The following is a 25,311-nucleotide window of genomic DNA, read 5'->3' on the forward strand; positions in this document are numbered from 1 at the left end:
ATTTTCTCTGCGTGTGCCACAACGTAGAGAACCTCATCTCCGCGTAGAAATCTGGAGCCAAAACACGCGAAGCCGTAGACTCTAACCCAGACACCTGCTCTCTACGTGATTTCTCTACGTTTCACGTATAGCAGAACCTCCCTAGCCCTCCTGTCTGTACCAGGGAGTCGTATAGACCCGGGAGGCGACACGCGCATCACTTGTGCACAACCATGATCGACTCAACGATTCAAAATATTAGTACGACCTGCTCGGTGTGGGACAAGTCCGTACATAGGTCATACCAAGAGTAGATAAACAAGAGTGTGCAACTCCGGATCTCTCCTGCACAATCTGCAGATACCCCGCGCCCACGGCGGAATTTTTTGTTTACGTCACCTTTTTTCAGAGAAACGCGGCTTTGCCGCACAGTCGATGCGCCAGAGCGAAAAAAAGCCCTTTTTTATTATCCCGGTCAGCTCATTTTGTACAGAGGTGAAGATGACGATTCCGTGAAGAAGTAATGGCTGACGTTGTCGAACATTCAGACCCACTGGAGGCGTTCCACAGCCTGGAGCCCGCCGATAAGGAATTCGATGTGACTTGAGTAAGTACTAAAGTAATCCGTACTATTTTTGGGGCCAGCTATTGAGCCATTGGGAAGTTTCGTGTCGTCGTTTTCTTACAGTACAGTCGTAGAAATTTCCTCCCTTCTTTGGTATTCAGCCAGTAATGGACTCCATCAAATCTTACACAATATCCGAGATAGCAGAAAGATAGTCCCAACCAACCTGTGTAAAGATCTGGTCATGTCTATGTCCAGACCTACTGCTAACTCAAATGGCACGAAATGAAAGAATTTTTTTGTGATACGTGTAAAATCCACGAAAGTGACATTTCATCACACCTAAGTTTCAAAATATCCCAGGTTACAATAGTTTCTCGCCCATATAGCAGCAGATGGATTGTGTTCCCGGTATATCACCATTTCCAGTGGAAGTATTGTGTTCCACGTCTATCCATGCTCATTGAAACTCAGGCAGATGTGTATATTTGTGTATTTCAGGTCAGCATTCGTAGTGCATTCCATGTTTCTAGCATATTATGCCATAATTCCAGTAAACGATAACACGCACGCATCACCTGTGTGCACATTGACTCAATCTTGGTCCAATTCGTTGCTGGTTTCTTGCTTTTCAGTCTCCTCAAATGAAACAACCTTTTGCTTACTGGAACTGTCGCATTCTTCCCTCGCGGAGGTGTTGTTGAACAGAAAGTGTGGCATTTTAGCCCTGGCCTGCATAACAGATTTGCCTTTTGCACTTGCATTGTATGATCCTGCAGTGGACTTGCATCCACAGCCTTTTGTCAGGCCTGTGACAGGCTGTCTGACTGCTGCAAGATGTTTGTCAGAGCCCCACACCATGACTAGGTCATTGGTTCTTCACAATCCCTACCTTGAAGAGGTGAGTAGTTGATAGTAGATTTTGTTGCTTAAATTAAGCGATAATCAGAGACAACAATTATTCCAGTGTAGCTCAATTCCACTTGTAAGTTTTACGGCACCGCCATCCATGGACTCTTGGTACTACTCCATACTGAAGTTTCACTGTGTGTGGAACCCGCCTGTCTGTGTTAGTGTTTTGCTTTGACGTCGCTTCGTCTCAGTTTCTTCCTCAGTGCTTGTTGTGATTGGCATGTGGCGGGCAAATGGCCATGGAACTTCAACTGTGGTACTTGCATCAATTGGGCTAGTGTGACCAGTGGATGGTAGTTGATTTACATGTTGGACTGGTGTGCCACGTAGCCTTCTGCTGGCATCCTGGCACTACATTTGTTGCCAGGGTACCTCTTTGTCGATTTTGTCCACAGACACCACGCTCACACTCGGCATGTATACATGGAGCTGCAGGTCTTGAATGCCCTTCCCTTTTGCTATGTTCACCATTGTCATTCTGTATGTATTGTAGGTATTATGGCCAGCCGTTACTCCCCGTTGAGAAAAGATCCCTGCAAGCGTACTTGACTGGCTGTATGCGTCTAATACGTCTGCAAGCACCAACTGAAGTGGGTGAGTGCGAACTGGATGACTTACTGTAATGTCGTGTATGAAAGCCTGGCCTGGCGTATTTCTGTAGAAGCCGGTGTGGTGGCTAGGCCTCTATTTACATTATGTTGCATTATGTTTGTAGTCAAACCAAACTTTTTATGGTTGCCGATGCAAAATCCACATTATTGTGCTAGTTGCATATCTTGAAACTCAGGCTTGTGTTCAGAACAGGCTTCTGCATAAGACAGGCTTTTATAGAAAGCAGTGGAGTAAGTGAAGGACTGTTCCTACTTCTTGTAGACACCACAGGTACTACAGGTATGTGTGTGAAGCTTCACTCCAGGGGAGAAAACGAGAGCGAGGTGGAATTGTGACCATCCAGTATTGTCCACCCTCATGACCATAGTTTGGGTTGGATAGTCCTGTCCCCAGAGAAAATCGCGGAAAAATCCCAGAGTTTGCGGTGTAACTTGAAGGTAAATATGGCATAATTTGCGGTGAATTTGCGGTAAGTATGCGGTGAATATTATTGATATCAAGAGTACATAACCCCAAGAGTGTGCAACTGCCTGCACAACCTCTATGCTGTGCTGCGACGGCAGAACTTCACATCACGTGACATGGTTCAAAAGGTTATGCTGGCATAGCCTGGCAAACAGTGCAAAGTGACCACAAGAGAGTTGTACCCAAAGCTGGGCTGCGTACAACCCAGTATCTATCATCAAGAGTCCATAACCCAAGAGTATGCAACTGTGATCTCTTTTCTATGGGCCAACCGCGCGGCGCGTTGCCTTCATTACATCATTCAGCTGCAGTCCGCGCACTGCGGAAAATCAAACACCGCACTTTCCCCCTAGTTTGAAATGAACTTTCGTACGGAACTGGAGTTCACGCGCCAGAATTCAGAGATTGTGTGGGTACTGGAACGAATCGAGCAAAAACGGATGGGCTCGTGCGAGAAATTGAGAGTTTGAATGCATGCTTTCAGAGCGTGATGAAGGCAAGTTACGTAATGAAGGCAGCGCGCCACGCATGCACCCATAATCACAGTTGCATACTCTTGGGTTATGGACTCTTGCTATCATGCACTAGAGTGCACGGGTTCATCATGTGATGTGAAGTTCTGCCGTCGCAGACCCCATAGCTGGAGTTGCACACTCTTGGGGTTATGTACTCTTGTTGATATGCGGCAATTTTACCGGGGAGCCGGTCATGTGCCATGTGTATGCTAGGGAGCGCGCGCCCTACACGTAGACTCTCTACTTGACGTCAACGGCTCACAACGGTCAGCCGAACAGTGCACTGTGTGTACGTGTAGCGCAACAAAAAAGTTCAAAAAACGCGGGAAAATCGCAGAAAACGCGGTCTTTTAAAAAATCGCAAAAAACGCGGCCGCGGAATCGCGATTTTCCCCGGGAACAGATAGTCTGACAAACAGACGATAAGTCCTTTATTCTTAGTTTCTCGGTACTCTCCTCCACTGTACATTGGCCTGCTGTAGGTCGATTTGGTGGATAACTTTGACAGCTGTGTCCAAGGACTTGCCCTTTATTACATCGTGTTTTGGGGTTGCATTCGTCCTCCAGGGTTGTGTGTAGGCACCTGGACAGAGCCCGGTGCAGAGCTTGGGTGGTACCCAACTGGCTCACATGAGCATGATGCCACCTTTCTTAGCTTTGGGGTATGCAGTAGGAATGTGTGCCACTAGTCCCTCCTGCATCAGGGACAGTAGAGTTGGTAATGCTTGTAGCGGGAATGTTATGTGTCGGGTATTCGTCAAAGTAATACTATATTTATGCCATTTTAGCAAATAATGTTGCTCCATTGTGTAACAGTTTGTCTGCTACTTATTATACTCCGTCAAGCATTTCATCTTCTGCATGGTATTGTACTGCTTTGTCTGGTTTATTGCTGTCAGGTGCTGCACGTAATCATTACCCACAGCAGTGGTGTCGGTCAGTGGTGTAACTACCTTCCTCAACAATCACCAGCTGCTGGCTTGTGACAGTTTTGACGAAAATTAGTCGGTCTCTCTCATTCCGTTATCCCTTTGTCGACTCTGAGGAGATGCTCGACAACCACATAATTTGGTACTTCCTGTACAGCCTAGTATTTGCAGTATTTGCTTCCTACACCAGCCACAGTGCTTTTCTTCCCACGTTCTTTTTTCCGCTGGACGGTTTGGGATTATCTTTTGTGTTACGTTCTTTCGTTTTCTGTTACATCCTTTTCCTGTTCTTGTGTGTTAACGTTTCAGTGGAATGGTGCAATGCATTTCCAACCAATGCAGTCATTCTGGTCTAAATTGGATTGAACTGTACAGGTTTCCAATGTGTATGGCATATTACTGATGTATTCTCAGTCATATTGAGGACACATGGGTGGGTAAACCGCTTACAGGGCGGTTCTCATCGGCAGCAGCAGGTACACTGGGACCCACGTGGAGATTGTGGGTGGTGTCCAACTAAAGCTTTCGTGCTTTGGCCTATGCCAAGGGCATGATACGTACCCTGTGCATGGAAAGACGACGAAAATCAGCAGCTTTGCAAATGCACCTCTACAGCCTGTTTCCGCAGTGACACACATTGTGGCTGTTTTTGATCCGTTAGTACACTATGTTTGCTGCCGCAGACATGTGTCAGTATTGTCCGGTGCTACTGCTAACTCAAATGGCACGAAATGACAGGTTTCTCGTCGCTCCTCAATGGCTGGAGCCTTTCTTCTTACAAACCCGCCCGCCATGCGAACGGTTTAGCAAAACCACCACCCTCGCTCATGCAAACACTAGGGCACACGTATAGTATCAACGGAAAATGCACAAGAATGCCTCTGAATACTCTTCTTCTTGAGAAAATTGGCATTGACTGCCCGACTGTCGATAAAAAATACGTCTCCAAAATGCAGCTGTTTGCATTTGAATTTTCCCGCGCTTTGGCATTTGGGATAATAAAACTACCTCTAAACGTCGACTTTTCGCAAAACGGCGCATCGCCTGCGCAGAGCAGTGTGAGAGCACGTGCTGGGCACCGACCTTGTAGTGTAAAGCCCAGCCAAGTGCACGAGGGAAAACTCTCCAAAAGGCTCGCAGCGCGTGCGTCGTCGAAAAGATTACGTCAACAAAAAATTCCGCCGTGGGCCAATCCATCCGGAGTTGCACACTCTTGTTTATCTACTCTTGGTCATACTCATAGCGCCCGGGAAATCCGTACATACATGTAGCGTCGTCTTCGTCCTTTCGCTGAACAATTGTGGTCAGACTTTCGATCTCCATTGCCGAAATACAGCCATCTGTGGCCATCGCTGAGGAGTTCACTAATAAAGGGTCTTGTTCACTGGCTTACTCACTGGCTTTGCACTGCCACTCGAACTCTGAGGCACTTTGACCACCTAAGATGAGGTAATCCTTTCTTTACAAATTGCCTCAATATTTTCTCACCTTTAGGGCAATGAAGTAATTTTTTTCCTCGTGACTTAACTTCGACCGACCAAGTTGCCCTGTCCCAGTGATCTACAATACTTATATTGCACATTTGTGAAATATTGGACCTATCCAGATAAACGAAATGACTTATATTCGAAATTACATTTTCCAAAGTTTTCCTTCACAAATAGTCCCAATTTGTTCCCACCTTTACAGGCTTTAGGGCAATGAAGTAATTTTTTTCCTCGTGACTAACTTCGACAGACCAAGTTGCCCTGTCCCAGTGATCTACAATACTTATATTGCACATTTGTGAAATATTGGACCTATCCAGATAAACGAAATGACTTATATTCGAAATTACATTTTCCAAAGTTTTCCTTCACAAATAGTCCCAATTTGTTCCCACCTTTAGGGCAATGAAGTAATTTTTTTCCTCGTGACTAACTTCGACCGACCAAGTTGCCCTGTCCCAGTGATCTACAATACTTATATTGCACATTTGTGAAATATTGGACCTATCCAGATAAACGAAATGACTTTTATTCGAAATTACATTCCAAAGTTTTCCTTCACAAATAGTCCCAATTTCTTCTCACCTTTAGGGCAATGAAGTCAATTTTTCTTCAGGAGTAACATCGGCTAACAAAGTGGCGCTGTCCCAGTGATCTACAATACTTATAATCATTGCACACTGAAATATTGGGAGTCACAGAGTGAGGAAATGGCCTAAATTGAAACTTGAACTGTTCTGCCAAGTTTTATGCAGTGAACGCAGGGCTGAGAGCCCGCAAGAGCCATCCCGGAAGATCTTGTGTGCCACCAACCGAACCTTCGGTGAATGTTCACAAGGTTAGAAGCTCGCACAGATAACACACATTGGATGCTAATAGTAATACAATGCACTCAGGAATGTGTGCAAATACGACAGAATTAATTCCAAATAAAGTCAACAATAGCTGCCTCAACACAGTGCTATCAACCTTCCGTATTTTCCATATTTGTACGGAAAATCACTACTTCGTCCGCGCTATGGATTTTGAGAAAAATGTAAGGAAAATTGAACGGGATTGATCAGTATGTATAAGCATTGCAAGTGCAAGCTGAGCGATGAAAAGAAGAGAACCGAGTGGAAAGAAAACGCTGCAGTGGAGAGTCCTTAGAAAAGACTTAAAAAATATCAATAATATCGCTGCACGAGATCATCCTTATAAGTTATAACGTCAGCTGATCGTACTGTGGTTGATTCATATGGCGGTAAATACACACCTGCCTACACACGCTCTCTAAACTGAAAAGTTATTCTGGCACAGAGCTCTCCTTCCCGCCACCACCACCATCATCAGTTCGCGTCTGGTGCCTAGTCGATGCAGGGTGAGTGGTGTCCGACATAGCAGGCTGGTACATCGGGTAGCGTATGGCGCATAGCAGATGACACAGCAACAACATAGCTTGATTGCGACGTACCTTTCGTCCCGGCTGGACTCATCAGGCAATCTTCTTCTTAGATGTCTTCACAAGGAGCTTGACTCGGGAGAATGAAGTTGAAGACTCCACTGCAACTGCACTTATGGTTGGTTCATATGGTGGTAAATACACACCTGGCAATATGGGGGTAAATACACGCCTGCTCAGACACGCTCTCTAAACTGCAAAGTTATTCTGGCACAGAGCTCTCCTTCTCACCACCACCACCACCACCACCATCAGTTCACGCCTGGCGCCTAGTCGATGCATGGTTAGCGGTATCCGACATAGCAGGCTGGCACATCAGGTGCACATAGAAGATGGCAACGACATAGCTCGATTGCGACGTACATTTCGTTCTCTCGGTTGTGCTGTTGCCTGAAAAAGGAAATAAGACAATGCATCCACATGACACAGACAAGTAATTACTGTTACAAATAATGCATACTGCTTGATAACAGAGAAAGAAAGTCAGTGGTCACACAAGTTGTTGGTCGTCCCTGAAACGAAGATCGTTCCGGGGGGGGGGGAGCTAAAATCTCAGTCGACTGACGCTATGCATACACATGTACATGCATGCGATTTTCGTCGTCCATTCATTTCAGAGGGTGGAAAGGAGGTCCGAGTACAAAATGAATGATGTTTTTTTCAGGGATGACTAATCACTTTTGCGATGACCCCTTATTGCATCAATTTATCGTCTGAACTGCGCAATTGAGTCCCACTTTTATTATGTTGGGTCCAGATTTCGAGACTCGTGAAGTTCGAGGCAAAAAGCAGGCCGATGAAGGGACGCCAGTAATTCAGTCTAGTCCGGTGTCATGGAGAGGGGCCGATGAACCGGCAACAAGAGAATTCAATACGCATGCTACTCTTCAGTTCATTGCTGGGGAAGACTACTCAAGGCCACGTCACTCCGGCAATTCAATGTACAAATCAGCAGCAACACTTGCAAACGTATTCCTACCAGCTGACCAGCAAGTTACCAGCAATCAGCTCTTCAAATAATTTCAACTTAACAGGAGAGGAGATGGACAGATCGGAAAGTATCGTGTCAAGCTCGGGACAACACACGTCCGGCCCTATGTAACAACAGTGGAAAGTGCGTGCCATGGTATATTTTCGAAGGCATATCAAGAACCAGCTAATGTGGACGGGGAGTCCATTTGCATCGTCCGATCAGCTGCTACAAGTGCCGTGAGCCAATGGCAAACACGTTTGACAGAGACTACTACCTCTACTGAATGCAACTTTGGCATGGCAGAGATCTACAAGCACGTTATCTTATCTATCAAAAGAGTTGTATCCTCGTATGACTATGTGAAGTGTGAGGTCGTACTGTACTGCAGACGCGTCTACGACCTGGTTGGAAATGTACGCAACAGTTCCCACCCTCTTGACCAGAGATCGCACACACCCTAGGGTTTTGATGGGTTTGTACAACTCCCAGCTCTTGACTTTTGTTGGATGTACGAGACGCACGCACAGTTTTCTAAGGGTGAGTACTTTTCCATGTAGTACTGAATGCGGCAAGCAGGACTCGCCCATCCGCCCCTCCCCAAATGGATCTACTCGAATGGTTCCGGAGGTAGGGGTGCTCTGGCGGGATTTTACGACATACACAAGCGCGCACACACGCACACAATATACACACGCACGCACACACATACACACGAACGCACGCTAGGTCGCACGTCTTGGGCATGGCTTTGTGAATACAAATAATAATTTAATGTTATAATTTATAGGATCCAAATGTTAGAGCAGCTTTACAAAACCTACCGTTCAATACCGGATCATCTTGTGACAGCTTCCTTGCAACACCCATGACTTGACCCCACTTCGTCTTGACGTCGGGAAATCGCTCACACCGGAGTTGGGACACGACTCATTGAAATCCAGGCCTATCTGCAGCTGGGAGCAGGACAGAGCTGATGGACGTCAGCAGCGGCTGTAGAACAACCATAAACGAGTCTTCTTTCTCCGCAGTCAGGCGGGACAGCAGCTTTGCAACGCAAGCTTCTTGCCTTCTGTGGGTCTTTAGCGGCTGGGATTCGGAACGCTCTGTAGAAACCATTGAACAAGTACTGCACTCTATCAACCCACAAGTATTTCTTCCAATTCATGATTATTCGCAACTTTTTATGCAGTACGCGCACCAGATCAGAAGCCGCTAAGTAGCAAGGTTGAAAGTTTCAAGACAAATTGAAAAATATAATAACATAGAAAATTAGAATTCAAACCATACCTGTGGCCCAAGCCAATACAGACTGAGCGTTCACGCGAAGAGAACGTAGATCTACGTCAGCTGAGGTTTCCTTAGGATCAGGAGGTGATTCTTGACCCGGATCTGGATCGCGATCAGCAGCACTCTCTGCCTCAATCACGACCATCAAATGCAACTAATTACTTGGAAAAGTAGTTCACTCTTCTTCTTCTTTTCGAGCTACGATTTCCCACGATCCTATCGATCCGGCCTGCACGAGTCCGTTCCCCAAGGAGTGCACTCCCAAAGTCCCATGGCATTATAGCAATAAAAACTGCTTTATGGCAGTTTTCTAAAAAAAAGTTATTGTGTCCATGGACCCCGTCTAAAAAGTAAGAAATTAACGAAATGTGATAGCCGAAAATTAAAATTTCACACAAAACCTCACAATAATCACGACACTTGAAGATCTAATAGTACGGCACTTTTTTATTCCGACACTTGTACTTGTACAAGTACCTGGACTGCGCCAACAATGTTACATGCTTGCATGTGAAAGAGGACCACGAGGGGAAAAGGTCGTCTCGCATCCTGTGTGTGATTATTGTGAGGTTTTGTGTGAAATTTTAATTTTCGGCTATCACATTTCGTTAATTTCTTACTTTTTAGACGGGGTCCATGGACACAATAACTTTTTTTTAGAAAACTGCCATAAAGCAGTTTTTATTGCTATAATTTCTTTTGTTTTTTTGGCTTAAGGATATTATTATTATTATTATTGTATTTATTTTACTAGGGTGTTTCCCACAGACCTATGGTCTTCTTACGGGAGCCCCTATGTACATGTACGTGTATCATATCAAATTCAATACCGTATTATACGCATTGATGTGCAAGCCTTTTCTTGCGGAAAATGGAACTAGTCTTGCGTATGATGTACACTGTATTCAGGTTCTTCTGCCGGGGAATCATATGGGTAGTGCAGTGGCGGTGATACCTTTTTTATACGCAGGTCATTCTGTGGATGTTGCAGAATTTCATGACTCTGTCATAAAATTATCTTGTCTTTCAGAAAATTCAGATGTCCACACCCTAAATCACATTTACATGAGAATTGTAACCAGGTGCGTGCCGCAGATGTTTTTGTTGATTCTGTGTTTATAATTGTAGTCATGGGTTGTCGTGATAAGGTCATCCGGCATCATATTGTAGTGAAATCGTAATCCTGTTGATGTCGATAAAACATTTGGAAGCAGTTCAATGACTTCAAAGTGTTACAAGTCCACGATTGTCTAAAACAACACAGCAAAGTAGGAACAATAAACATGTATTAAAATGTAAACAAATACATTGCTGAGTCAGACACCTCGTTCCAACAACTACACTGATCCTGAGGATATAAGGGGCAAGGATATATGGTGGGAGGTACTGAGAGATAAACAAGGCACTCCATAATAATAAAATGTTACACGACTTTGGGGGAGTATGAATGATATCCAGTCAAACCTCTTTAGGACGAACATGAAGGGACCGATGGCATTTGCTCTGTGAGTTTGTCTTAACCCTATTTTATAACGAGTGAATACAATTATTTCTCCAATAGACACGAATAGATTTCTTCTAAAACGAAAGATTCTAAGCCAGACCAAACCATTGACTCGTCTTTTATGAAACAAATGAGTCACTGAACCTTTCTTTAGCAACATGACCGCAACTGAAACAACAACAGAGAAAATACGATACATGTACAGCACATTCTTGCAGGTACAACAAACAGATTGCAGATCGTAATTCTTGATCTACCGGCACGCAACTTTATTTGGGGCAGTGCAATCTCGGCGCTACTCACAAATCAAACAGCCCAGACTCGAGTAAACAAATCCAATCGTACGAGATTTTCACGAGACGAGACTGCACCCAGTAGGGAGGTTCTGCTCTACGTTTTGGGAACGCGACGCAAAGAATCACGCGAACTTTCTTCGCGTTCCCGTAACGTAAAGAAATGCTGTTCTGCTCTACGTTTCACCTAGAGAAGTCACGTGGAATGTGTACTGGGAATTTTCCCTTCCATATTTGGCAGTTTTCTGCATGCAGTTGATCGATACCCAGCAAATCCGTACGCATTTTCTCTGCATGTGCCACAACGTAGAGAACCCCATCTCCGCGTAGAAATCTGGAGCCAAAACACGCGAAGCCGTAGACTCTAACCCAGACACCTGCCCTCTACGTGATTTCTCTACGTTTCACGTATAGCAGAACCTCCCTATTGGCTTGTTTCGTATGAAGCAAACAAGTCACTGAATGCATGAACCTCTCCATAATGGAGATTTTCCCTGATATGCGAATTTATTTTGCATACTAGTACTGGGCCAATGCGTCCTTGAACCTTCCCCTACAGATTGGGAACTGCCAACGATGCTATGCCACTGCAAAATTCAGATTCTACCCTATGATCGGGGCACGGAATGCCGGAAGCAATCATGACCAGTGCCTTACTTGTAACGTACCAATGTACAATGAACATGAGTATTTCGACAACACATCTAAGCCTCAGCAGCAACATACAATGTAAGCCTTACCGTCAAGAAGGTGAACTCGCGTTCTTCGCACACTGTTGGCAAGGGCAAAGAGATACGAATGGATCTAAATCCGAATAAAATCAGCACATGTTTCCGTAAATGAAAGGGTGAGCATAAGCAAATGAATCGAAGGAAACTGGTCAACTCAGAGATCACCTGTCATTGAGTATTCCGTAAAAGGAGGCCTCGACAGCAGAAAAGCTAAATTTAGAAAAGAGATCCTGTCAGCTTTTCCATTATTTTTTGTATTCCACCTAAAATCAGCACACTTTTCGTAAATGAAAGAGTCAACACAAGCAAATGAATCAAAGGGAACTGGTCAACTCACCTGTCATTGAGTAATATTCCGTGAAAAGAGGTCTCAGCAGAGCCGAAGCGAAATAAGCCAGGACACACAATATCCGAAACAGCTCATGCAAGAAGCAGTTCCAAAGAAGGAAGTTCCTCGCGCATGCACATCCGAAAACGGACTGCATTGCATGCAACACAATGTCTGCCGTGCACGTGCACAGCACGCGGCTACCACCCGTTGGTAGATCTAATACCGAGCACCTTACGTAGAAACCTACGTAGCCTAAGTGGAATACCGAGCACCTTACGTAGAAACTTACGTAGCATAGCGGTGTCGTTTTTTCTGCCATGTGAACACAATAATAGAAAAGCTGACAGGATAGCTTTTCTAAATAAGTACGCGGAGTAGTTGGTTTATAACTCAGGGCACGCACCGGGGATATCTGAGGGAAAAGTGGGAGAAAGTGCCGCGAGTCAATCATAGTCGGCCCGGAAGGCCTCGTGTCGCCTCCCGGGTTTATACGACTCCGTGGTCTGTACTGACCAGGGAGTCGTAGAAAAATAGGTATTTTACGACTCCCTGGTACATGGTACTGACAGCCGCTAGCTACATGACTTGTACATGTACAAAGTCAGTAGGACTACATAATCGTCATTGTATTTTCATGATCTCATATCGATCATGCAGGGAGTCGTCAAGTATTTGACGATCTCATGCATGTGCTAATATTAGTAATAATCATGATAATTATTATGATTGATCTCAAGTCTTTTTTTCGTTCTTTTTACTCAAACTAATAATTATTTCAAAGTCTCAGCTAGCTAGCTAGCTCTGCTGCTCCACTGACGTCACGTCACGACATGGTGCAGGGAGTACGTGTACTAAAAAAACGGTTTTTTAGTACTTCCTGTGAGTGTGAGCAGGTGAGTGGAGCCTGGAGTGGAGGTGACTGTACTGCCAGTAATAGGCATTGGCGGATAATGCTCGAAAAAGTGGCAGATTCTGCTCGAAAAGCAGTGAAATTGGCAGAACCCGGCATACAAACCTTATGGCGGGCAATTCCTCGAATTCTGCTCCATTTCTTTATCCACATACAGTCGACCTACCCTTATAACGATAACCCCTATAACAATATTTCTTGGTCGGACGCAAATATCGTTATAAGGGTAGGTCGACTGTACCAAACATGCATGAAACTTTCCAGAAAAGTACCGAATTCTGCCAATTTTTCTGCCGGCATTATCAGCATAATTATGCTTAACTGCCAGATCAGACTGGTACAATCATGGTGGTCAGACGCAAGGCCAGGGGGCAGGGAGTTGACAGTGATGACAGTGGTGCAGTCCCCTGAGAGCGCGCGCGCGCGCGTGTGTGTTCACCATCCAGGCTCTAGCATGTGCGGCGCCTCTGACCTGCCAACGACCGCCAGTCAACATAATACTGAAACTACAGTCTGTGAAATCATACATGTACAATCAGGCGCGTGCGCCGGTGCCCTTGAAGGGGGGGGGGGGCTTCCCCGGGAAATTTTTCAAAAAATGAAGCAAAATCCTGCATTTTGAGCGAAAAAAGGGGGTTCCGGGCACCCAGGAACCCATACGGGGCACGCGCTTGACAATATACATACAGTTGTATGTACATGTACCAGTAGTACTGCCCTGTGCAATGCGATTGTGAGAAGTTGCTCAAACGTCAAAACACCCATACACTTTGTTTGTGACTAATCTCTCGCGTACGCGCACACACACACACGCACACCTGCCTTGAACACCCATCCACAATCGGTGAAGACACAACCGCATGCGCAGCTGAATTCCTTCACCACCATCCGCTGCGGTCACTGCTGTAAAATTAATAAAGCCTGTATTGTACATCCCTCCAACGCCGCTTCAGGCCATGATGCACACACACACACACACACACACACACACACACACACACACACACACACGTACACACACACACGTACACACACATGTACACACGTACACACACATACACACAATCATTTCCAGTGCATACACACTTTTTTCTCTCTCTTTTTTTTTCTTCCCTCTTGGCTACCTTGTCATTGGGAAGAAATTCCCGTTTGGATTTTGCGAAGTAAAACAAAGTTCAAAAAACACACCCACCTGTACTGTAGAGCCACTCACAGGGGTCACTTGGGCCCCGGAGGGACATCAGAGAGGAAGATGGAGCACGCAGCCTGATGACGCCGGAGATGGTGGAGCAAACGGAACCGGCGACAACACTCACATACATGAGCGTACGACGCACGCTGATGGGCAGTCGAGCGGGGACCAGTCCTCGAGCACCGGTGACGACCGCAGCCTTGGCAAGTCCGAAAGCAGCGGGCACACACAGCACAGTGTGCAGCACACACTCACACACACACACACACACACACACACACACACACACACACACACACACACACACACACACACACACACACACACACACAAGGGTACTAACCACTACACATGGTGTTACATCGCCGATCACGTACTGAGCTTCGCCTAAAACTTATCCTGTGAAGACATAAACACAAGTGACATGGCAATAAAAAGAAAGAAAAAAGCAGATACAATACAAGCAATATGATCCACCGAGAGAGCGTCATATCGCTGTCAGATCACAAAGATACATATATGTAATTGAAAACTAAAGCTTGTGAGACACAAGGAGCAAAGAAGGGAAGTCCATTGTTGAGTAAATGGTGACATGATCGATAAACAAGCACCAGGCCAGAAGAAGATCAATAGAGGCAGAAAGGCCATATATATATTCGAGTCAAAATACGCAAAGGAAAGAACCAGCTTTACAGTGAATGTAACGACAGGTTTTCACTTGTCATTCAGCTTGAGTAACTTCACATACTTTTTCGCATCAATCCGAGCCCATCCACATGATGGAGCTGATGGCGTACATATGGCTTTCTCCGCATGATACGAATTTGAATAAGATAGCAGTAAGTCATCTTCTAACGGGCCAACGACCAAAGGCCAGCTTTCAGTGCAAGATTCAACCGCACAATGGATGACCTTTGGCATCTGGGTTGCAGTTACTCCAATAATGTCCATTATGATGCCATAGAAGGCGTCCTCCACACCAAAAAGTTCCTGCTTTTTCAAGGCAATCGCAACCAGTGATTCCACAACAACATCGTAACTCATTACATACGCAATTCCCAGAACATACGGAGGGTAATTAGCAGGTGCATACACACTTTCAGGAACATACCATCGGCCCCAAAGTGGGTGAGATGGATTTCGAATTACAAGAGTGTAAGGGGTAACCGACCCTGCATAGAGGCGCCGTGGCAGCTTCTCCCGCAGCCACTGAGTGATGCGACTGGGATTCATGAATGTGTCGTCATCTCCAAGTAGCGTATACTGAAAATTATGGTTGCTCACAGCCCAATCCAGAGAGAAGATCAGCTTCTGAGTAAGCTTAGTGTATCCATCAGTAAAATCGGCCACGAGCAAATCCCCAAATTCATTGAGTTCGTCTGACAGCTGACTCATCACAGTTGAATTAGATGTTTGGCCTATAACAAAGTAGAAGCAGTTCAATTCACCCTCCACTACTTTACACGATGGTGTCTTGGCAGCTGAACGCTGCTTGGTGAAGATAGAGGCATATGCATTACGAACGTTCATTCGCCGCAGTCTATTTGTTGGGGCTGATTTGATGAGGATAAGAAGAAATATGTTATCCTTTTTTCCAAATTGTTCAAATGTTGCAGGCTTAAAACGATGAGCTTGGGAATAATTGAACCGATGTGAGGTTGGATCGGTCACCGATGTGGTCAGCGAGAGAAGCAACACTGAGGAAGTAATCAGTGCAGATATACATAATAACGCTAGGGTACCTGCCAAGCTGAAAGTGGAAATTCGACTCCAACCGAGTCCAAACTTCAACATGCTCATGGCATCTCAAAGCCTCTTTAGAAAAGAAGAAATGAGTGTCAAGCTCCGTCGACCCGGCTTCGCCCGGAGCATTACATGACTTGTCTAGAGATCCTCCTAAAATCTTCTGCGAGGTGAGGTGTCAGACTAAACTCATTACAAGAGGCACCAGGCATAAGATCGTGCTCAAAACTCAAACAGCAGTAACAGAGCTAGCCTAGAGAGTGTAAACACAGCAGCACAGGATCCCGGAAGGATATCCCCGATCAGGCGATCACATACTGATCACATACTGACTCATCTGTCTGTACGATAGAGTCTACCGCATGCACTACACACATACACACGTGCAGTAGCACTGTGCACGTGCAGGTAGGTGTGTGGCCGGCTGCTGTGTACCATACCAGGTGCACTTGTGGCATGCACTGTGTGCTCCGGGGAGTACAGTACTCGTACAATACTGTCAATAGGGCTTGAAAGTGCTACGTCACAGCATAGCAACAATTTCAAAAATTCAAAAACTGGATCCAAGTTTGTATGGATCCAAGCACATTTCAAGCGGTCTTACCCAGGGAGCCCTACACATACGTACATGTATGTGTAGGGCTCCCTGGTCTTACCCACAGCATGGCTTGGTCGGCTGAGCTTCACAGGTCCCACCCACTCCGTCCTGCTGGATATGTACCATTGTGTCGAGTTCTCCTCATTTTAGTTCATCATGCAGTGAGTGTTCAATAGAAAAAAAAAAAAAAAAAATGGTGATGTAGCCAGTGAAACTGACTGATTTGGCTACTGGGGGCGGGGTTACCACTGGTTACAACTGGTGGCGAAATAAAAGTCACACCTGCATGCGACATGAGTGGGTTGCTATGCACCCACATACTTAGGCAAAGTCACACCTTAGTGGATCCAAAAATAGAAATCTGATGTCAACTTACTATTGCCTTCTGCCCACACCAAAGCTGGTTTTTCTCGTCTTGGCTACATAGGTTCTGATCGGTGGAATATGCTGCCTTCCACTGTTCGCTCTTGTACAGATTATCGCCCATTTGTTCGTTCATGCTTAACCTTTCTAGGGGCTCCCGTAAGAAGACCATACATGTACATGTAGGTCTGTGGGAAACACCCTACACTTTGTACATGTAGTAAAATAAATAAAATAATAATAATAATAAATAATACTCCCTGGCCGTTTTGACGTCATCACTTTCAAGCCCTATATTGTACTACTAGTACTCCCTGTGCTCAACCATGCATGATCGATTCAACGATTTATAATAATACGACTGGCCAGGGTGATCCAATAGCGATGCCGCTGTACGCTATTGCCACCCTTCCTCTTTTGCAGGAAGTGGCATCTGAGGGTTCAACCCAAGCCTGGTATGCTGACGACTCTGCGGCTGGTGGCAAGGTGAGGCCTATTCGCCAATGGTGGGATAGCCTTGCCGAGAAAGGGCCCTCTTTTGGGTACTTCCCCAATCCAGCAAAGGCTATCCTTCTCGTCAAGCCAGAGTTCCTGGATGAGGCACGCCGAGTTTTCCAGTCGACTGGCGTTCAGATCCGATCTGATGGCGTCCGATATCTGGGGTCAGCCATTGGCTCCCCTGAATTCATCACCCAGTACATTGAGGAAGCGGCACGCTCCTGGTGCGATCAGCTCACGAAGCTATCCGAGATTGCTCTGACCCAGCCTCAAGCAGCTTATTCTGCCTTCGTCCACGGGTTCAAGAGCAAATGGGCTTTCCTCTGCCGCACGACACCTCAGCTGGCTGTGGCTCTGGAAGAATTGGATTCCTTAGTCACTAGTAAGTTCCTCCCGGCTCTGTTGAGTCGTCCGGTGAGTAACATGGAACGCACTCTGCTCGCTTTGCCCTGCCGTTTTGGTGGTCTGGGCCTCGTCGTCCCCAGCTCTATGGCTGTGCAGCATCAGTCGTCCCTTGCCATAACCGATTGTCTAGTGCAACGGATTCTCCGCCAGGACCCATCTCTGGGTGATGCACTGGTGTCCATCCGCACCCAGAAGCGTCTTGCCACCTCCCAATCTCGGGATGCACTGCGGGCTGAAGTCACGATGATTACTGCTACCCTTGATGCCGACCAGCAGCGTGTCATCCAACTTGCCTCTGAGAAGGGTGCTTCAAGTTGGCTGACCTGTAGGCCCCTTGCACGTCATGGCTTCTCTCTCAGTAAGGGTGAATTCCGCGACGGGGTGTACCTCCGGTACAATTGGTTGCCAGACCGTCTGCCGTCAGATTGCTCCTGTGGTGCCAGGTTCACTACCTGCCATGCACTTTCCTGTCCGACGGGTGGATTTCCATCCATCCGTCACAACGAAGTGCGTGACATCACGGCAAGTCTGCTGAAGAAGGTTGCCCACAATGTCGCCGTGGAACCTCACCTCCAGCCTGTCACAGGAGAGCAGTTTCGCTATCGCTCAGCTATTGTGGAAGAGCAGGCTCGTCTGGATGTAGCTGCCAGTGGCCTTTGGGGTGGCCGGTTTGAGCGCACTTTCGTTGATGTCAGGGTGTTTAACCCGTATGCGTCCTCAAACCGGGCCACCTCACTGGCCTCAACCTACACTCGGCAGGAGAAGGAGAAACGCCGGGCGTACGAGCAGCGTATCCGCGACGTGGAACATGCTTCATTTGTGCCAGCTGTGTTTGCCACAACAGGTGGAATGAGTCGCCACTGTACAGCTTTGTATAAGCGTATTGCGTGCCTGCTAGCAGAGAAGAGCAAGGAGCCGTACAGTGTGGTGATGGCATGGGTCCGCTGCCGCCTAAGCTTTGCGCTCCTCCGGGCGAGCGCCATGTGTCTCCGTGGATCCCGCAGCCTCAAGGTCTCCGTCGACTCTACCACCCCTGCTTCTCTTGTTGCTGCGGAGGCAGTGATTCCAGGGCACTAGCTCTTGCAGTGTGACTTGGCATTCGTGTGGTCTAACAGCAATTTTCATTTACACTTTTGTTATTAGTTTGCTTCACACCTTTTATCAGTCATTACGTATGATTTATAATGCAGTGGCAGTACCAGGCGTGGGCCATCCCCTGGATTATCAAAATGGGTGCTTTATCATTTTTCTGTTGTTTTTACACTTCTTCGTGCTTTGTAATAAAAGTCTCTAACGTAAAAAAAAAAAAACTTGCTAGTATGTAACCATGGTAACTAACATCGGTACGACTCCGAGTTGTGAACTCGTGACTCTTGTTTGTGAGGGTCGAAAGGTCAAACAGGGAGTCGTCAAATACGTATTTGACGACTCCCTGGTCAAACTCGACCTCCGCGCCGCTTGTACATGTACTGTACAATCATGTAACTACTTAGCCGGGCGCGTTTGGTCGGTACGAACTAGAACAGGATTCACCAGAACAGCGCGTTTGGTTGGGACTGCACCTGTTCTGGGTCGGCCAGAACATGTTCTGCTTGCTCCGGCCTCAAGGCCGGAGCAGACCGAGCAGTTTCACTTTCTCACAGTGAAACCTGGCGGGAACATCGATTTTGGTCCCAAATGATCACGTTCATACGCTTTTGCATTTTTGGGACATTGGGTTGGTGTTGTGAACCCTGCAAGATTCTCTAAATTGTCAGGATCGTACGACCACACGGCACGAGGACAACTCTTTTCCTTTACACAGTATATTTCACTTCATCTGATAATTAACAATGAACACTAATAACACCAGCTATTTATAGCATGCAAAAAACAGCGTACATGCAAAACATAAGCAGATAAAACCGGAAATAACAGCGTATACAGCAAAACGCACACAACGCATATAGCGTATGCCATGCAGCAACATCAGCGGTACGGCGGAGTCGAAATACAACATTTCAACGAATACAATGCCATAAGCGCGAAGGCCTTTCCCAATTGAGAACTGGTGGTTTACAACATTCTCCCCACCAAAGGGCTTCTCACCGCCGTACAACAATGCACACAAGTCAAAAACGATCCGGGGCTCTGACTACGCGCCCAGAACGCGTTATCTCCTGCTGCCGTGGTGGTGGTAACGGTGCTGACGGTTCATACGCTGGCTGCTGAGGGACGATAGCAGGTTGAGCGGTATCTGCAAGCCCAGGAGCCACGTCCTGTGACGATACTTCTAACGGCACTAACCTTTGGATCGGCCTCAACAGGGTACTGGTACTCAACTTAACCTTGGCAACACGACGCTTACCATCTCGACCAGGGAATAACTCGATGATCCGTCCCAAACGCCAGAACTGTTTGCGCTTGGTATCATCGAGAACAAAAACAACATCACCCACAGCTAAAGGGCGCGACATGGTCTGTTGGTGTTTGTTCAGCTGACTTAGGTACTCCACCTCCCAACGATTCTTGACATGCTCCAGTGTCCGACTGAGGTAACGCAATCTCGATGACATCTGCGCAGCGTCTAGGGTACCTGCTGGCTTCTCTGACGACATCCAGATGTCACCCATCATCATTGCAGGGGTTACTGGTGGCTCATCCAGGCTCTCAGACACATAAGTTAGCGGACGACTATTCACCACTGCTTCAACCTCATACAAGAGGGTCTCAAGCTCCTGGACCTTCAGAAACGCTGTTCCCATTACCTTTTTCAAGGCACTCTTCACTGTACCAACCATTCGCTCATAGAAGCCTCCATGCCATGGTGCAGCTGGAGGATTGAACATCCATGGCACACTCAGTTTGTCAGATGCCGCCTTGAACGTTGTAGCGTTGTCAGACCTGATCCGAGACGGCAAACTACGTCTCGCGACAAACTTCCGAAATGCTATCAAGAATGACTCAGTACTTAAACTATCGACCACCTCCAAGTGAACTGCTCTGGTGGTGGCACACACAAACAATGCTATCCATACCTTCGGAGATGACTCACCACGGCGCACGTACAACGGACCAGCATAGTCGATGCCGGTAGTTGCGAACGGCCTCTCGTGAACAACTCGGTCTTCCGGCAGCGGCGGGCAGACTTCTGAGGCAGCCTTAGCCTTGTAGCGGCGGCATGTAACACATCGCTGAGTAATGTTGCGTAGCGCCCGTCGACCACCGATAATCCAGAATTTCTGACGGATGAACGACAAGACTCCTTCTACACCTTGGTGCATCCTTTCAACATGCATTTTCTCCAACAGCAACTCGGTCAGATGATGTTTGCCTAACAGGACTGGGTGCTTGGCTCCATACGCCAACTCGCTGTGCTGAAGTCGTCCCCCGGCTCTGAGCACTCCATGCTCATCCAGAAACGGTGCAAGCTGATACACCTTCGACCCAGGCTTCACTGGTTGACCTTGCTTGATCAGCTCAAGATCCTCAGCGAAACATGCGGCTTGAACGATGCGGTACAATACGTTGTCTGCTGCAAAATAGAGTTCAGCACGCGGCTCAGTGTGCTTCCACTGCAACATCCGAGTCACCATGCCCTGTGCCCTCGACCATTTACTGAATCGGAGCCACCATTCCTTATCAGATTCTCGACTACAGGTGGTGGCTGACACTCGTACTTCTACACTGGACTCATCTGTAGCTGCGGTTGAGGATGCGGTGGGCCAGTCATTGGGCTCCGTGATCCAGGTTGGTCCGCCCCTCCAGAACGGACTACGGATCTGCTGTGCACTACTCCCACGCGACGGTAAATCTGCTGGGTTGTGAAGGCCTGGGCAATGGTTCCACACAATGCCGACCTTCTTCGATATCTCTTGGACTTGACTGACGCGGTTAGCCACAAATGTTTTCCATTTGTACGATGGATTACTGATCCAATGAACGGTAGTGAGACTGTCAGTCCAGCCATAGACTTGCGTGACGGTCACACGCAGCTCCTTCACCACAAACTCAGCGTAGCGAGCCGCTAGACATACTGCTTGTAACTCAAGGCGGGCTAACGTGGGTGGAGACACGGGTACCACTTTGGCCTTGGCAAATACCAAGTGCGACTGGCCATTGACGACTGCATACAAACAACATCCAAACGCTTTCTCACTGGCATCGGCGAAGGCATGAAGCGCAATCGGCGTGTCAAGATTGCAGCAAATCCAACGTGGTATGTCAATGCTCACCACTTCGGCCAACTCTCCCCACCATTGCGCGCATGCGGCTGCGATGCCATCAGGCAACTTGTCATCCCAGTCGCCTCCGACTTTCCAGGCTTGCTGTAGCAGTATCTTTCCGGGCACAACTGCAGGTGCTGCTAGACCTAGCGGATCAAACACTGACGCAACACACTTGAGGAGGGATCGCCGGGTCCAAACAGACGGCCTATCGGACTCGCCTAGCGCTGCTATGCTGAGCAAGTCATCACTGGTTTTCCATTTCAGACCGAGAACTTTATCTCCGGCCTCTGGATCGCACGGGATTTCGTTGCCTCGCCACTTGCGTAACTCCATGCCAGCATCCGTAAGCACACGCACGCTGAACTCTTGCATCTCCTTAGCTTCCGAGGCATTTGAGACACTAGAGACCAAATCGTCAACGTAGAAACTCGTGAGCAAGAGATCAATACGATCTCGCTCTTTGGGTGCAGACAACGCCCGTAGCTCCTTCAAGTGATGCTGAATCACCGCAGTAAGCATGTATGGCGAGCAGTTTACGCCAAATGGCAGTTTCGTTAGCCTCCAGGTTAACAGTTCATCGCTGTCGCTTCGACCGGGCCACAAGAAACGTAGGTACGGGCGGTCTTCGGGATTAACCGCGACCATGAAGAAAGCCTTGCGGATGTCCGCTTGCAGCGCGCTCTTATATTCACGGAACCGTAATAGCATACCTGCGAGACTCGGCAATAGCGACGGTCCAGGGTCAACCATGTCGTTCAACGACTTGCCATCTGGAGCCGTCGCCGAGGCATTGAACACCACTCTTAACTTCGTGGTTGCAGCGTGCTCGCGGAATACACCATGATGCGGTACATAGTACCCGGCATCGCTCTCACATGGCTCCAGCTCAATTGCTCCAAGCTCGCGGTACTCCCTGATCAGCACATCATCATAGAGCGCACGCTTCCCATTCCTCTTCAGCTTTTCAAGAAGCCGCGTTGCGATGACTCTAGCTTGGGCAAAGTTATCCGTTGGGCGACGCTCATTTCGCCACAAGAGACCCACTTGGTACCCGCTGCCCTGGCGACATAGCGGGAACGATGGCAGGTGCTGATGTTGTTCTGGAGGTTCATCCAACTGCCATAGTTGTTCAATGTGGGCTGTGACACATGACACGGTCACCGGCTGACTGTTTCGACTTGGTGCAGACGCTGGACCAGATAATACATTACCTATCTCTGTGTTCCACACCGTCTCACCATTAACTTCCTTCTTGCTGTGCAGTACCGCGTTGATATAGTCTGCACCAATCAGCATATGTATTTCGTCTGATGTCCCTTGTTGAGGCTTGTCACTCAGCTCTACTCCCCAACTGTGCCACTGCGCAATGGTCTGCGGACTTGCGCACTTCAGGTCCAGCTCAAGCGTTGGTTTCACGAACGCGCGTACCCGAATGCTAGCCGAGCTACCCTGGATCGTGATGGCGTACTTATCCATGCGCTGTTGGGTTGGTTCCGCGCCGAACGGCTTCACCTCGACATTTTCAACCCCAACGTGTTCTGCATCGATTGCTGACACCAACGCTGCAGTCACGAATGACGCCTCAGCACCCGAGTCCAGGAACACGCGAACCTTCGCGTTTCGAGTTCTTCCCTCAACTCGTGCCACTCCGGTCATCAGCCGCACACTTGGCGAGTGTAGACAGCACGACCCAACATTCTTCTCCGTAACTATCTCAGTCGGTTTCTCCCGGCTGTAACCTGCTCTATCCAACACATCATGTATTAGCAGATGGTGTTTCCTCTGGCATTTCGTGCATCTCGAGCCTGACCGACATTCTCTGGCCATATGGCCATACTTAAGGCAGTTCCAGCAGAGTCTCTCTCGCTGCAGAAAGCCCTTTCTCCCTTCCTGTGGCAGCGACTTTAGCTGCTTCTCTGCATCTGCGACCGATATCGCCATGCACTGTGCCGACGCCGTGGGCCTTGGCACGGATCGTTCTACTGGCTTCCTGGCAGTATCACCCTGTCGTCCGTGCGCGACCTGGTAAGACGCGCCGTGCTCCTGTACCTGGCGCAGTGACATCCCGTAGCACTGCCGTTCGACCAGGTACGTCTTCATCTCAGGTCCGCATTGCTCCAAGATTACCTGCTTTGCCATTGCTTGCAGCACCGGGGACATATTTCCTATATCGGAGCTATACTTGGTGTCCACCTCGCCATCTTCTGTCATAGCGAGTGTGGCCCACCCTCTACCTCTCGGCAAACACGGACAACGTATTGATGAAACGACTCATCTGACCGCTGCTTGCCTGTCAGCAATGTCTTCCACGCTTTATCCGGAGTCTTTCCGAGCGAGGCAAGCAACTCTCGTTTTGCTTCCTCGTAATTATTGCATCCAATACATATCCTCTCCGCTTTGCTACCCGCTAGCGCAATGCGCAGTCGCAGCAGCCATTCGCTTTCTTCGAACTCGTTCTTGGAACAGATGTCCTCGAACAGGTCAAGATAACGCTCCAATGGCTGCGTTCCATCATATGAGGGGATTTTCATCACCGGTTGACGCCCACCGCTGTGACTGGGAGACTCCTCTGTACCTCCCATCGTGGCTTTACCCTCACCCTCCTGCGCATTGGCGATGCGCTCGTTAATCTCCTTTAGTGTTTTGGCAAACTCGGTGCGGAGCGCCTCCTCTCGCCGTCTGGCACTGCGCTCCTCACGCTCCGCGTACTGTTGGAGCCTCTGCTCCACATGTACCTTCAACAACTCGCCTTCTAATCCTAACCGCTCTCCATTGTCGATAAAGCTGGCTTCCAAATTGTTCCATAGTTCCTCTGCCATGCTCGCTCCTATCCTGGCGTGGTCGCCAAATGTTGTGAACCCTGCAAGATTCTCTAAATTGTCAGGATCGTACGACCACACGGCACGAGGACAACTCTTTTCCTTTACACAGTATATTTCACTTCATCTGATAATTAACAATGAACACTAATAACACCAGCTATTTATAGCATGCAAAAACAGCGTACATGCAAAACATAAGCAGATAAAACTGGAAATAACAGCGTATACAGCAAAACGCACACAACGCATATAGCGTATGCCATGCAGCAACATCAGCGGTACGGCGGAGTCGAAATACAACATTTCAACGAATACAATGCCATAAGCGCGAAGGCCTTTCCCAATTGAGAACTGGTGGTTTACAACAGTTGGACTCGTCGTACCGTACACAGTGACCATGGTGACCCATACACATTTTGAAGAATGCACCAAGTTTGGCATATTTTTCACAAAAATATGCTCTGTTTCTGGAGTACCGTTTGATTGGCATGAGGCCGAGGCTGCTCCGTGTGCACCAGCTGTTCGATCCTGTTCTAGATCGTACCAAC

The 25,311-nt window shown here is 47.6% G+C and overlaps 2 long non-coding RNA genes across 2 annotated transcripts; one reads left to right on the forward strand and one right to left on the reverse strand.

Annotated features, from left to right (window-relative positions):
* Positions 1–413: 413 nt before the first annotated feature.
* On the forward strand, positions 414–4,452 carry LOC135809672 (uncharacterized). The gene is made up of 4 exons (XR_010552222.1): positions 414–586; positions 1,324–1,445; positions 1,950–2,050; positions 3,948–4,452. It is a non-coding gene; the product is annotated as an uncharacterized LOC135809672 (long non-coding RNA).
* A 1,877-nt stretch (positions 4,453–6,329) lies between these two features.
* LOC135809673 (uncharacterized) lies at positions 6,330–9,388 on the reverse strand. The gene is made up of 3 exons (XR_010552223.1): positions 9,166–9,388; positions 8,700–8,981; positions 6,330–7,295 (listed from the first exon to the last, which is right to left on the reverse strand). It is a non-coding gene; the product is annotated as an uncharacterized LOC135809673 (long non-coding RNA).
* Positions 9,389–25,311: the final 15,923 nt, after the last annotated feature.

The sequence above is a fragment of the Sycon ciliatum genome, chromosome 2, assembly GCF_964019385.1.
Source record: "Sycon ciliatum chromosome 2, ocSycCili1.1, whole genome shotgun sequence".
In the NCBI taxonomy this organism is placed as follows: Eukaryota; Metazoa; Porifera; class Calcarea; order Leucosolenida; family Sycettidae; genus Sycon; species Sycon ciliatum.